The sequence below is a fragment of the Rosa rugosa genome, chromosome 4, assembly GCF_958449725.1.
Source record: "Rosa rugosa chromosome 4, drRosRugo1.1, whole genome shotgun sequence".
NCBI classification, from domain to species: domain Eukaryota; kingdom Viridiplantae; phylum Streptophyta; class Magnoliopsida; order Rosales; family Rosaceae; genus Rosa; species Rosa rugosa.
This window is the reverse complement of record NC_084823.1, coordinates 1543341-1557334: the sequence shown is the minus strand read 5'-3', so window position 1 is coordinate 1557334 and position 13994 is coordinate 1543341. Positions and strand designations below refer to the sequence as shown.

The 13994-nt window shown below is 40.6% G+C and overlaps 1 pseudogene; it reads left to right on the top strand.

Annotated features, from left to right (window-relative positions):
* Positions 1-6522: 6522 nt before the first annotated feature.
* Positions 6523-12709, top strand: LOC133745719 (TMV resistance protein N-like; annotated as a pseudogene).
* The last annotated feature ends 1285 nt before the right edge of the window (positions 12710-13994 follow it).

Genomic DNA, 13994 nt, shown 5'->3' with positions numbered 1-13994 from the left:
GAGGGGTGATATTCAGGAAAGATGAGATTCTCATCATCTCAAGACTGAGCAGACAGATACATAGAGAGAAGTGGGAGAGGGATCTGTATTTTGATTACCGCCCCAAATTTCTAATTATTAGGTTTTGATTACAGCCCCAAATTTCAGAACATCATCTTTCAAATTTTGCAGGTATGACAAATCAAAATGGAGGTGGGCTGACAGCTGAGGGGTCTTCATTTTGAGAGGTATTTGCTTGGTTTCTTCAAAAAAATTTATTTAAATCAACGTAAATCTTCTTATCTTACTGATTTGGGGTTGGGCTCTGCGATTGCTTTTGTTGGTGATGAAGACCTTGCTGAGAATGTTTTTGATTTGATGTATGCTTTTATATTTTTCAGTTATATGCAATCTTATTTGATTGCAAAGAAATCTTCTTGGGTATTGTTAATGTCTACGATTTAGTGGTGGCTAAACCTTTGGTTAACGCTGGTCCGATGGGCGGACTGTTACACCCCGTATTTATCAATTTAAGGGTTGCTAGAAGTTGACTTTTTATGGGTTAACAATTTGAGAAAATTTCCTTCATGTAAGTTGTAGGGGACGTTAAACCGAGTCCGTGGACATGTGGTACACTGAAATCAGAGTTCGTATGTGAAAGTTATAGCTTAAAATATGGAAGTTACTGTTCATGGTAATAAAAATATATAAATGGAAAGTTACCACTGTAGGTTTCCATTTTCGGAAACCCACGGTAACTCTCCCTTTCCTCTCCCCCGATCTCTTCCTCCCTCATTTTCGCCGGTTTCTTCTTCCCCTAAATTCTCCGCCGTCCGGCCATCAATCGGTGGACAACCGGCCACCACAAGGTCGCCTCTTCTCCCTTCCCACGCTGGTGCCCTTGAATTTCAACGATTTGGCCGAGAAACCTCAAATCGAAGCAAGAACCATTACAGCTGCAGTTTGGCTTCTTCCGGCAATTCCTTCATTTCCGGCCATCTCCGACCGCCAAACCTAGTCTAATAGGGGCGCCTCGAGCCGGTGATCGTTTGCCCTCAAGTTTCTAGCTCCAATCTACTGTGTGGAGGACGAAATGAAGGAAATTTCAAACCTAGGGTTTGAAATTTCTAGGTTTTTCTTCACCAGCCATTTTCGGGCGTTTAAAGGTAAAATTGGAATGTGTTGTAGTTGAGAAAATTATTGGGTCTGTTGTGATGTTGCTGTTGCCGGAATTTGGTGGCCATTTTCGAGGTAGTGGTCGCCGGCGCGTGGGCCCCACGCGCGGCCACTGTGGGTGGCGCGTAGAGCTGAGTTTTTATTACTGTTTTGGCTCCAAAAATCCTATATTGATTGTAGAATTTTATACATGAAGTTTGGTGGAAATTGGAGGAATTTCGAATTGAGTATAAATGGTTAATTATTGATTTACGTGAATTCGATCGCCGAATTTCTTTCGAATTCACTTTAGAATTTATATATCGATGAATGAATATTATTGGAGAATTACGGATGGATTCGATGTGAATTGAGAAGTTGGATTTTGAAGGGGGACGTTTTGAATTTCAATTTCTAATTATCGTAAAGTTAATTTCCGTCCTGTAAATATATTTTTACGAGTGCTATTCGTACAGGATGAGAGGAGTCCCCCTACGAGGAAAATACCGAGCGATGTCAGGATTGACCATATACTGTGAGTGGACTTTTATTTTCAAAGAATGATGCATGCATTTATTTATTTGTTTCCGAGATGATAATTTATTTATCGTATTACTTTCTCGTGCATATGGTTATTTTCGGAAATGGTTTTGGATAATTTATTATTTGAAGTTTTATGGCGTGCGGGGTCACGTCATTGGATTATGCTTATTTTATCTTATTTATTTTTGAATCTGAGTTTATCTTGGCGTGTGGGACACGTCATGGAAATTCTTTTGCGAGAGTTGGGGAAGCCTTATGTATTTATGATTTTACTGTGGTTTTCGGATTTTCTTTTGCCATACTTTGGGTGACTATTATCATTGCTAGCTTTGATCTTCCGCCTTTGTGGCGAGGTGATGGGATCACCGAAGCCCTCCGCCTTTGTGGCGCTGGTTACTGTCTCTGTGACAGTAATTCTGAAGCCCAGTATCCTATCGCTACACTTAGTGGCGTAAGGGTATATTACGGGAGTAATGGGAGTACTTTAGCCTGGGAGGCTATCACCCGAGCCTGGGGGGCTCACTCGTATGGCTATCGTCTTCCCCTACTCACTTTACTATTTTTGACTAGCGGGGCTAGTTCGATTTCCTTTTAACCAGCGGGGCTGGTCCTATTTTTCTTGAGTACCGGAGTTTCAATCTTTTCTTTTAGTTGTGACTAGCGGGGCTAGTCGGTTTTTCTTGTACAGAACTTCTCTTGTTTTGTTGTCCTTAAACATTGCATGCATCGGGAGTTTTTAGAGAAATAAATGGGGAAAGTATTAAATTTCCTTTTGTTAAAATTTGTTTATTTTTGTCCACTCACGCTAACGTGTTTTTCAATACTTTTCCCCTGGGCCCTTCGGTTTCAAATGCCCATTTTACAGTATTGCTGCTCGGCGTTCAGGAGTGAGCCATAGTGACCGCATCTGCTTCCGTCATCACATTTCGTAGGTTACCTGTTTAACCTACTGTACTCTATGTTAATTTACGTTCCTAGATTTGCTCTGATTACTATGGGATTTGTGACCAGACTTGTAATGAATTATATTTGAGGTCTACGACCTAACTTTATGAATTGTAGAATCCTAAATCTTGGAGTTTCTTAGACTTGAAGTACTTGATACATTATTATTTTTTTGAGTTTGGGTTGGTTGAATGATGGGAGCAGGGTGGCTCCAGAAGTATGTGGTTGGATTATTAGAAGTGAAATTTGTTTTCCGCAGGTTTTTGGGTTGTCCCTTTTTAAGGGAGGTTATGCCGAAATTTTTGGTAAACCTTCTTTAAAAGTGGGTCCCGCAGGGCCACTTCGGATTCCAGGGTGGAATCCGGGGCGGGTCTTGTCACGGACCGCTACTTGTGATGTAATCAATATTTCCGCTACCTGTCAAGTAAAATACAAAGGGCGTCAAAGGGAGACCGCGCTGGGCGGTTTTTGTCTTCTCCGATGCCTAAGTTAGTCAATGTATTTCTGTTGACAGAATAACAGTAGGTAAGTAGTATATGCGTAATTAATGAGGAGAGAGAAGTGAACCTTTTATAAGTGGGGAAGAGGTTGACCTCTTCCTTGTTTTCGATGTGGGACTGATATGCTTCAGTTCCCAGTTTGTAGAGCTTCTGATGCTGTTTTGGCGCGGCGCGTCAGCGGTGATCTAGGGGTGAACCGGGGCTCAAGTGGTAGCCTGCTTGGCTGTGTTTCCGTAGGTCACACCGTTGGTGGTAGTTGGTACCGCTGGCGGTAGTATGAGCGTGGCTCATTATAGCTAATTATGCTTGGCAAATGCTCGTGCAAGTACAAGTCCCCTGTCAAGGAGGGCAATCTTGGTTGGGGAGTTGCCTAGCGGTTCGGAGCGTTACTTCTGCTAGACTTGCAACAGCATAACTAGCGTCAGTGCGTTGTCAACCATGGATTTATTAAGCGAGCGCTTTATGCCCTTTCTGGTCGGCCCCTGCTAGGCCCCCTAGGGAGTCCCTCACTCCCCGGCTAAGATGGGCCTCCGTTTGGCCGACATTGTTTGATGAGGGGGATCTGTACTGAATAGAGGGTGTTGGGTAGCGAGCCAAATCTTTGATACCCAAGTGTCGGGGGTCAACGTGCCTGATCAGGGCAGTCGAAGACTGTTGATATGTCCCCTTACTTGGCCCGGAGGGACGTAGCTTAACTGCAACGCCGCGTGGCGATTATTGTCAGAATGAGGCGTTGCCTCGGGAATTGTCGTTGGCGGAAGTCCCTTTGCTAACAAAAGCGGTAAGAAGCGATGCTGGGACCTTCTGGCTTGAAGCTCAGCGATCGGTGTTACCCTCAAAGGAAACTGTTACTTGCAAGATGAAAAGGGAGAAGTTCTGCTAGCGGTTGCAAGTGAGACAGTCTCCGCTAGGCGCAACATCGCTAGTGGGACTTCTCCCTTTCATCTTGCAAGCAAGTCTCCGCTAGCGGGACTTATCCCTTTCAACTTGCAAGCGAGAGAGTCTCCGCCAAGCGCAACACAGCTAGCAGAACTTCTCCCTTTTCATCTTGTAAGTAACAGTCTCCGCTAAGGGTAACACTGATCGCTGAGCTTCAAGCCAGAAGATCCCCGCGACACTTCTTACCGCTTTTTGTTAGCAAAGGGACTTCCGCCAATGGCGATTCCCGAGACAACGCCTCATTCTGACACTGACTGCCACGCGGCGTTGCAATCAAGCTACGTCCCTCCTGACCAAGTAAGGGGACATATCAACAGGTATGATCCAAATACATGTCATTGCCGTATGGTTTTGGCATACACTAATCTCTATCCCGTACTTGGCTCACTTTAAGAGTGGGTTAATTAGCTTCCTAATGTCTTAAAGTCGGAAAATTTTAAACCTTGAGATGCTTTTTCTTCTTGGCCTCTGGCAGCAAACAAATAAAGCATTTTTTGTTTTTGTTTTGAAAAGATGGCATTAATTTGTACTGCTCCGGAGCTTAGTCATGATTGTTTTGGTTTGGTTAGGATCAGGGAGTAGTGGGAAGTTTGAAATGCAATTAGCTCCATTGGTTTATGGTTGTGTCCTGAATTATTTCTGAATCTTTGGTAGAATCAGAGAAGCTTTGGAACATATTCGCAAGCTCAAGAATAAAGAGGTTATGCTTCTTCCCAAGTATTTTGAGACTTTGGTGAAAGGACTGTGCAGGGCTAATAGATTTGCAGATGCTTTGGAGATTTTGGATATTATGAAGAAAAGAGATTTTGTTGATAAGAATGTTTATGGGATTATTACTTGAGAAAGAATGATGTTTCTAGAGTTGATCTGTTTTTATAGTATGAAAGAATCTGGATATTTTGCCTACTGCATCTACCTACACCAAACTGACGCAGCAGCTCTTCAATGTGAATGAGTATAAAAAAGGCTGTGACCTGTATGATGTGATATAGGCCTCATCATTTAGCCCTTCGACCCTAAGCCCGCCCTAAACCCGCCCTACCCGGCCCTTACATTAGGGCGGGCGGGCCCTACCCTTTCTCAAATAGGGTAGGGTAAGGGTCATGCAAATCAAGCCCGGCCCTACCCTATGGCCCGGCCCTAAAAGCCCTACTCGGCCCAACCCTAAAATTTATATATTATTTTTATTATTTTCTATTACATAGGCTTTGTTTTCTTTAACTATTATTTTCCTTGTTACACAACAATTAATATTGATAGATTTAGAGAGATAGTTAATTGAATATAACCACCTTAACTAAATTAATAAATGTTATAAGTTAATTTCTATATATATATGTGTGTGTGTGTGTGTATTAAATATGATCAACAAAAAACAATGAGTCTTGTATTACCTATATAAACATTGAGCCACATTTTGAGGAAAAAAAAAATAATGTATTTTTTTTTTTTGGTTATACAAAATAAAACCTTTTTCGGCCCATTTCGGCCCTATTCGGAAGGCCAGCCCTACCCAGCCCTTTCGGCCCTAGCGAATTGGGCTTTTCGGGCGGGTAAGGGTTAGCATATTTAAGCCCTGGTCCGACCCTACCCGGCCCTAAATTTTGTTGACTTTGACTAGGCCCGGCCCCGCCCGACCCTAAGTCCTAAAATTTAGGGTCGGGCCGGCCCTAGCCCGGGCCATGATGACCCCTAATGTGATACTTGAAGGAGGAGTGTGATATAATACCAGGTCAAATACTTCCATTTTTGAAATATGTATATGTTCCTGTTTGGTTAAAATACCAGATTTTATTATTTCAAAAAAAAAATACCAGATTTTATAATATGTAAAATGACAACATATTCGGTAAACATTTGTTAAAATTCAAGGCAGGAAAAAAAAAAAACACAAACCCGCAGCATCGCGTGTGTGAACCGTCTAGTGCATTTTGAAAGCCAGAAATTGCTTGGAAGTTTCGGTAACCGTAACCCAAGCAGTACATCTAGAAAATTACCGGTACGGTCTTTCTTCGCCAAAGAAAAGGACAAGATGGAGGTGTTGGAAAATGGTGGGAACTTGCATTCGAAAGTTAAAGACTGTGGAGGAACCGTTGCAAAAGAAAAAGAGGAAATAATTGATCGAAGCTGAGTGGAGCGTAGCGTGGGCACCATGTGCCGTGACGAATCTAATCAATTATGTGGCCATGTAGTCAAAAGCAATTTAAAGTTGATGTGAAATTCACACACTGGCTTTGACAAATGAGACCATTCTTTTATTCATTTACCCTTGTGAAATAATTTCACCATGAAAAACGTTGGCTTCGAATCAAGCCATTTACATCAAGCATCAGTATAACGACAAAGACAAAAATGAGGACGCTTTTATCGTGCGCGTGCAACCCAACCTCCACTGGTGTTACCCGGATCCTTATAAAAAAAACTGTCGGTGTCATTCGTAGTGTTCGCCATTAACGGAGACCAGCAGCACTCTAAACTCTTTCAATGGCTACCAAAATAGATCTTCCTTCTTGTTCTTAAGTTCTTGTCCTCCTCCTCCATTCTAAACTCCTTCAATGACTACCAAAATAGATCTTCCTTCGTCTTCTTGTCCTCCTCCTCCATTCCGTAAATTGACATACGATGTGTTCCTCAGTTTCAGAGGTACAGATACCCGCACAAATTTCACAGACCATCTTTATGCCGCTCTCAAACAGAAAGGCATATACACATTTAGAGATGATGAAGAACTTAAGAGAGGGGAAACAATTGCTCCAAGTCTCTTGAAAGCAATTGAAGAGTCCAGATATGTAATTGTGGTGTTTTCTCAAAACTACGCCGATTCTGCGTGGTGTTTGGATGAGCTTGCAAAAGTCGCTGAATGCAGGAGAGCCATGGGGCAAACAGTCCTCCCTGTGTTCTATGATGTTAAGCCGTTTGAGGTACGAAGACAAAAAGGTGATCACTTTGAGAAAGCATTTCAGAAGCATCGAGAGCGGTTTAAAGAAGAACCAGGCAAAGTAGAGAGGTGGAAAGATGCTCTTGCTGAAGTAGGCAATATCTCTGGATGGGATCTGAAAGATCGGTAAGCTTTCCATATATCTATACTATAGTTGATAATTTTCGGGATGAACTTTTTTTATTACGCCAGGTCTCCAGTTGTGATTTCATATGTTTTAGTGATTGAGAATTCGTTAACCAAAAGCAGAGCTAGTCCGTATTATATCCGTCTCAAAAACTATAAATGCGTAGAACTAAATCAAATTAAATTTCTAATTCTTCTTATTAGAATTTCATAATGAAGAAATAGATTGGCATTATATAATGTTCCACTATCTCTGTCTTTATCTAATTGGTGCTTACTTGCTTTATATCTTATACACATAACATATGTAAGAATATTTCATTACTTTACAGGTACGAATCCAAAGTCATTCACGAAATTGTTGAAAAGATTTTCACCGAGTTAAATCAAATATTCACAATATATGAGGATTTAGTTGGGATGGATTCTCACCTGAATGAAATGCTTTCGTACTTAGACATTGGGTGTCCTGATGTTCGTATCATAGGGATTTGTGGTATGGGTGGTATCGGTAAGACAACTATTGCACAAGTGGTTTTTGAAAGGGTACAGGCCCAGTTTGAAGGTTGCAGCTTTCTTGAGAATGTTAGAGAGGTAATTGAAAAGCAAGGTGCGGTTCATTTACAAGAGCAACTTCTTTCGAATTTGCTGGGAGGTAGTGTAAAATATAATGTACAGAACACTAGAATGGGAAAAAATATAATGAGGCAGAGGCTACATTCTAAAATGGTTCTTATCATTCTTGATGATGTGGACCAAGAAGAACAATTGGAAGCATTGTGTGATAGGGAATTGTTTGGTCCAGGGAGTAGAATCATCATAACTACTAGAGATGAACATTTGCTCGAGGCAGTTGACGGAGATAAAGTATATAAGGTGAATCCATTAACTGATGCTGAAGCTCTTGAGCTCTTCCGTATGAAAGCCTTTAAGAAAGACCAGCCGGTTGGGGAAGATTTTCTCGAGCTATCCAAGGAATTTTTGAAATATGCTAATGGCCTTCCATTAGCTATTAAAGTTTTGGGTTCCTCTGTTCGTGGTAGATGTGTAAAATTATGGTCTAGTGCATTGGAGAGACTTAAAAAAAATCCTCCAAAAGGGATTATTGATGTTCTTAAAGTTAGTTTCGATGGATTAGAAGAAACCGAACAGGAGATATTTTTGGACATCGCATGTTTCTTTAAAGGGGGGTACATAGATCATGTAACAAGAATACTACAAGGTAGTGACCATTGTCCGGACATTGATATAGCAGTTCTCATAGAGAAATCTTTGGTAACTCTGTTTGGAAGAAAATTGGGGATGCATGACTTGGTACAAGAATTGGGTCGGGAAATTGTTCGCCAAAAATGCCGTGAAGAGCCTGAAAAACGTAGCAGGTTGTGGCTTCCCAATGAAATCATCCATGTACTTCGTCAGAGCGAGGTAATGAAAGAGCTAAGTGCTGAAAATCATTTATTGTTTTTTGTTGTTGTTATTATTATGGTCTATCTTGTGCAATAACTACTTTGCTCTTTGTTATTAGGCGATGAGTGCAATTCAAAGCATATCCCTCCAATGTCCAACGGGAGACAATGTTGGTCACTCAATTGATAATGACTTCCCAAAAATGGACAGATTGAGGTTGCTCAAGATTTGGAATTTGAAGTGTACCGGAAACATCAGATATCTTTCTAATGAGTTGCAGTATCTTGAATGGCATGAGTGTCCTTTGGTTTCTTTCCCGTCAGATTTTCAACCGGATAAACTTGTGGAAGTTCACATGTATTTCAGCCGCATCGAACAACTATGGAGGGGAAAAAAAAGTAAGATCATAATTAATTTTATGCATGTTCGTAACAGTATAACACAGATATTTTAGATTATGTTCTCATTTATTAGGAAAGATGAAGCAGCTTTTTTGAATTACATAACTAAATATATATGGTCCCTGGTCGTCCTTAGTTACACAATCCATAAAAATTAATATGGCATTCTCATACTGAGATTGGACATTACTCTCACGTCAACCTTTCAGTAATTCTACTAATTCTGTAATTTGGAATCACAAAGGAATGTGTAATTATTATTTTAAATCACGTGATGATCATCTTTGAAATTATACCAGGGATGGAGCATGCTACGACATTTAGATCTGAGTGGTTCACCATACTTGAAGTCGACTCCAGACTTCACTGAGGTTCCAGATCTTGAAAAGTTGGTGCTTCAATTTTGTACGAGCTTGGTGGAGGTTCACCCGTCTCTTGGATCTCTGAAGAAACTTGTCTCTTTGAATATGACACATTGCAAGTCTGTTGAGAGCATTCCACCTTTCACTGCCCTTGAATTCCTTCAAATATTAAGGCTTTCATCCTGTTCAGCACTGAAGAAGTTTCCAGAAATTGAAGGAAATATGAAAAGCTTGCTGGAGCTTCATTTGGATGGGACCAGCATTGAGGAATTGCCTCCATCAATTGAACGCTTGACTGGTCTGACCATGTTGAATCTAACAGACTGTAAAAACCTTTTGCATCTACCCAATACCATTGGGTGTTTGACATCTTTGAAAAGACTCTATCTAGCAGGTTGCTCCAAAATTGATGAGATGCCTGAGAATCTGAGTGGTATTAAATGTCTGGAGAAGCTTTTCATTGGTGGAACTTGCATAAGGGAGTTATCTTTCATTGTAGGCATGAAGCATCTGCAGTATCTATCCTGCCGATGATGTAAATGTTTAGTTTCAGAATCATGGAAAGGTCTGTCGTCGTTATCGAGTTTGATAGAGCTAGACTTGAGTTATTGCAATCTGATCGATGGAGCAATTCTCAATGATCTTAGCAGCCTAATCTCCTTAAGAAGGTTGGATTTAAGTGGTAATTGTTTTGTGCAATTACCTGAAAGTATCTCTCAACTCTCAAAGCTCGAGACCTTGGACTTGAGTAATTGCAGACAGCTTCAATTGCTGCCCAAGAAGCTTCCATTAAGTCTTCAATTCGTGTATGCAAAAGATTGTACTTCACTGACAGATTACCCAAATCAAATCGAAGTATTGACTCCATTGGATTCTGGAGTGACTACCGTCAATTCCCTCAATTCTTCAGCACTTGGAGTCTCAGAAATTTCCAGAAGCTGGGTGCTTCCAAGAAATGAAGGGGAATCTCCACAGCTGCGTTTGAGACATCGGCATACAGATGGCAAACAAGTTGATCATTATTTGCCCCTGAGAAGCCTGTCGCTTCCAATAGAAAAAGAAGTATCTCTCTCTCATAACAAAAACAGAACATATTGTGTTCTATAAATCTATCCTTTTTCTCAACTAGTAGTTAACGATGCTATTGTGTTCTACGTTGCAGTTGCAGATATCTTCCAGTTCAAATTTCACTTTCCAACTTCCAAGAGATGAAATTCCAGAGTGGTTCAGCACTATATCTACCAGAAATCCCATATTAATCCCCATACCTCAAAATCTGACTGATGATAACAAGTGGAAGGGATTTGCCGCGTGTGCTATATTCTCAGTCAAGGGGCATACTGCTCTGTCCCTTATTGAACCGGATCCCAATTTTCTTAATTACTCGTATCAAATCACATTGGAAACTGATGTTGTGCGCCTGGAACCATATGTGTTGGAGTGGGATGAATCCCTCCGCCGCTTTGGATCAAGTTCTCATCTGCTTATGATTTTCTATATATCTAGTTTGACATTTCCACAGTGGCGGTTAAATAAATCAACTGTGGTGAGTGCTATGTTTGAAACCACCAATCCATCCATGGTGGTCCAGAAATGTGGAATTCGTCTAGTCTATGAGCAAGATGCTAGATGGTTAGCCAGAATAGTCGGTGGGGATCAAATGATTTGGCTGAATAAAGTTGAGGACTCCTCTGTATTGGAGTCTGGCTGGCTTAGTGAATCTGAGAAATGGTAGAATATATTTACTTTTCTGATGCACAACTAGTTAAATATATGCCGCTTTTGTATTTCTATCTGCATACTTTAATGTATTTCCAATTAAATATTGCAGGGAGAAATTCATTCCACCCCTGGAAGAAGAATCCACAGTTATTGTGCAGAGAAAGAACCTCGAGTCTGTTCTTCCAAGATACCTTGAGGTCGATCCGTCTATGTTTCTCTCTAGCTAGTTTATATGATATCTCTCAAATCTCTATATCTTTGAAATAAAAGAGGTTACCAATTAATTAAATTTTGCATTTTCAATATTCCAGGCGCTAAACCGTTATTCTGCAACGTACAAATTTAACCTCAGAGGAAGCCCAGGGTGGTTTGGGTCGATTTGCCCTGATATGATGAGGTCAAATTTGGCCAGAGTGTCAATTGAGCTGCCTCAAAATCTACACAAGAACAAGAAGTGGATGGGATTTGCAATATACTTATCACTTGTAGAGGAAGCGGGGCAGACAATGAAAAAAGAGGACTTCTATTTGGTATTGGTTACACTAACAACTGGGGATGAATCTGCAGGTAGTACGGTGTCCCAAGAACTTATGCACGTCATGCCATTGTCAGAAGAACATCATCAACTTTTGGTTATTTACATGCCGCGGGCACAGATTCCCGAAGCGTTGTTCACTCAGACATTAACAACTGCAATGGACTTTTGCATCACTATCGTTAGCCCTCATGTAAAGGTTCAAAGAAGTGGGTTCCGTATTGTGTACCAGGAAGATATACAAGGGTTTGCTGATACAATTATCCGGTGCATGCAGAGGCAAGATTCTCTAAAATCTCACAATAAGTTGGTGGTAGAAGAATGGATACAGTTGATACGATTGCAAGGTGCCACCATAGAGAGAATGACAGAACGGGATTCCAGAACCCCACGGGAAAAACAATTTGAATTGCACTTACAAAAATATAGAAATTGGGTCTCTCTCTTGCTCACATATGCACAACTTTTGTTATTATTATTATTTCTTCTTTTTTTTTGGCATTTTTATTGACATTTGAACTTATATTTACAGGACTGGTCTGACCCTCGTCCTGTTTATTGTCACTTTGAGGGAGCTGAAATTTTCAAGTTGAAATGGTTCATGCCTTTCATCAACCAAGGCAACTTTGCAGAAATCCAACTGCCTCTGAATGTGTTCGATGATGATAATTGGTTGGGGTTTGCCATATGTTCACAGTTGTCCCGCAACCAATATCCAAACATTAGTCATGGCAGTATTGCTCTCGATTCAGAGAATGTTTGGCTTGTTTATTGTCTGGACTCTGATGTTGCTTGGCATGGCTTATTTGATTACAGGATGCAAGCAGAGATTAATATACTCGAGCCATCAGAATACTATGCTACTAGTTTCCATTATATACCGCGCACTTCGGTTCTTAGTAAGATGTGGAGGCAATGCAAATTGGCCAGGATAACTATGTGGTTTTCTAGCCGCACATGCTCAGCTGTGCGTAGTTGTGCCCTTCGTTTACTATTTAAGGAGGACGTTGAACATCTTGTAGAAACACTGACTCTCGCAGAATTACCTTGAACATTCTCCAGCATCTGCTGCTCAATCATGGAGAAGCTATAACTTAATTGTGAGTAGCCTTTTGGGTTAGATTAATTTTGCGAGTCACAATAACTTCTGATTTGGCTTGGCTGAAGTTCCAAATATATATATATATATATATATATATATATATATATATATATATATATATATATATAACCTTTTGGGTTAGATTAATTTTGCGAGTCGCAATAACTTCTCATTTGGCTTGGCTGAAGTTCCAAATATATATATATAGCATTGACAGAAGGCAAAAATCTGCAAGCATAAGAGTTTTCTAATGGAGAATGAGATAAAAATGTTGTGATATTTTCTTAAAGCTAGATCATATCTAGTGCTATCTAGTGCTTAATAATGTGGTGTTAAGACTTAAGAATGCTGTCTGCTCTGACTCGAGGTGCAATTAATTTGATTAGTATTACATTGAATGACCTGTTCATTTTGTTTAGTAATGTTACTGAATGACCTGTTCATTTTGTGATTGCCCCATAAACTGATTCATGACTATAACAATGAACATGGGTCCAGATTTTTTGTTTTGGTAGATTGTATCTGAAAGGACGAAACAAAAACAGATTCCCTGGGATTTTTATTAGGAAAACCAGAATGGGGTGTAATAGGGATGTCGTAGATCATCACAAATACTTAGAATCCAGTAAACCCTTTAAGATTCAAATTACACGTAAACCTGAAGAATAATAATGGAGAATCTTCTAGCATTAGCATCTGATACTCAATTTCGAAACTCGATTGAAAACCAAGTCCTACATATTCATTGTTTATTTCTACATCCAAAGCCACAAACTAATACATTCTACTGCAACGATCAGAATCCTTATCAGCTTCTACCAGACTTGAAAGCCTGCAAACAAATACTATACGAGTATAATCAGGTTTTTCCAAACTCTGTTTCAAAGAAATTCGGATACTTAGTCACGCGCCTAGCTAAATTAGAACGCTCCTAGCGAAAAATAGAGAGAGTGAGAGTCCCTCTCTCGGCCGAACATTGTCGGCGACCTCGCCATGGTGTCTCGGTCCAGGAGAGGAAGTGTTTACTGAGTGCTCACCCCTTTTTGTATTGGTTTCATCTTTCTGTTTCCCGTCCTAATTGGGTGGCTACATAGGAAGGAAGGGAGGGTTTGGTTTTGGAGCTGCAGATCCAACAGATGTGGCGGTGAAAGGGTTCAGATCTGGGTACGGCAGAGGTTCTTTTCGTGGTTGGAGTGGGGAATGGGGGTTTGGTACCATATCCAATTTCTCTTGTTCGGATCGGGTCAGTCTGAGCTACGCGCCATTGTATCAGAGTCCTTTGGTGATCTGAGGTCAGATCGGGTTTTGGTAGGTTGTCTCAGGGGGTTCCCCTCGTGTTT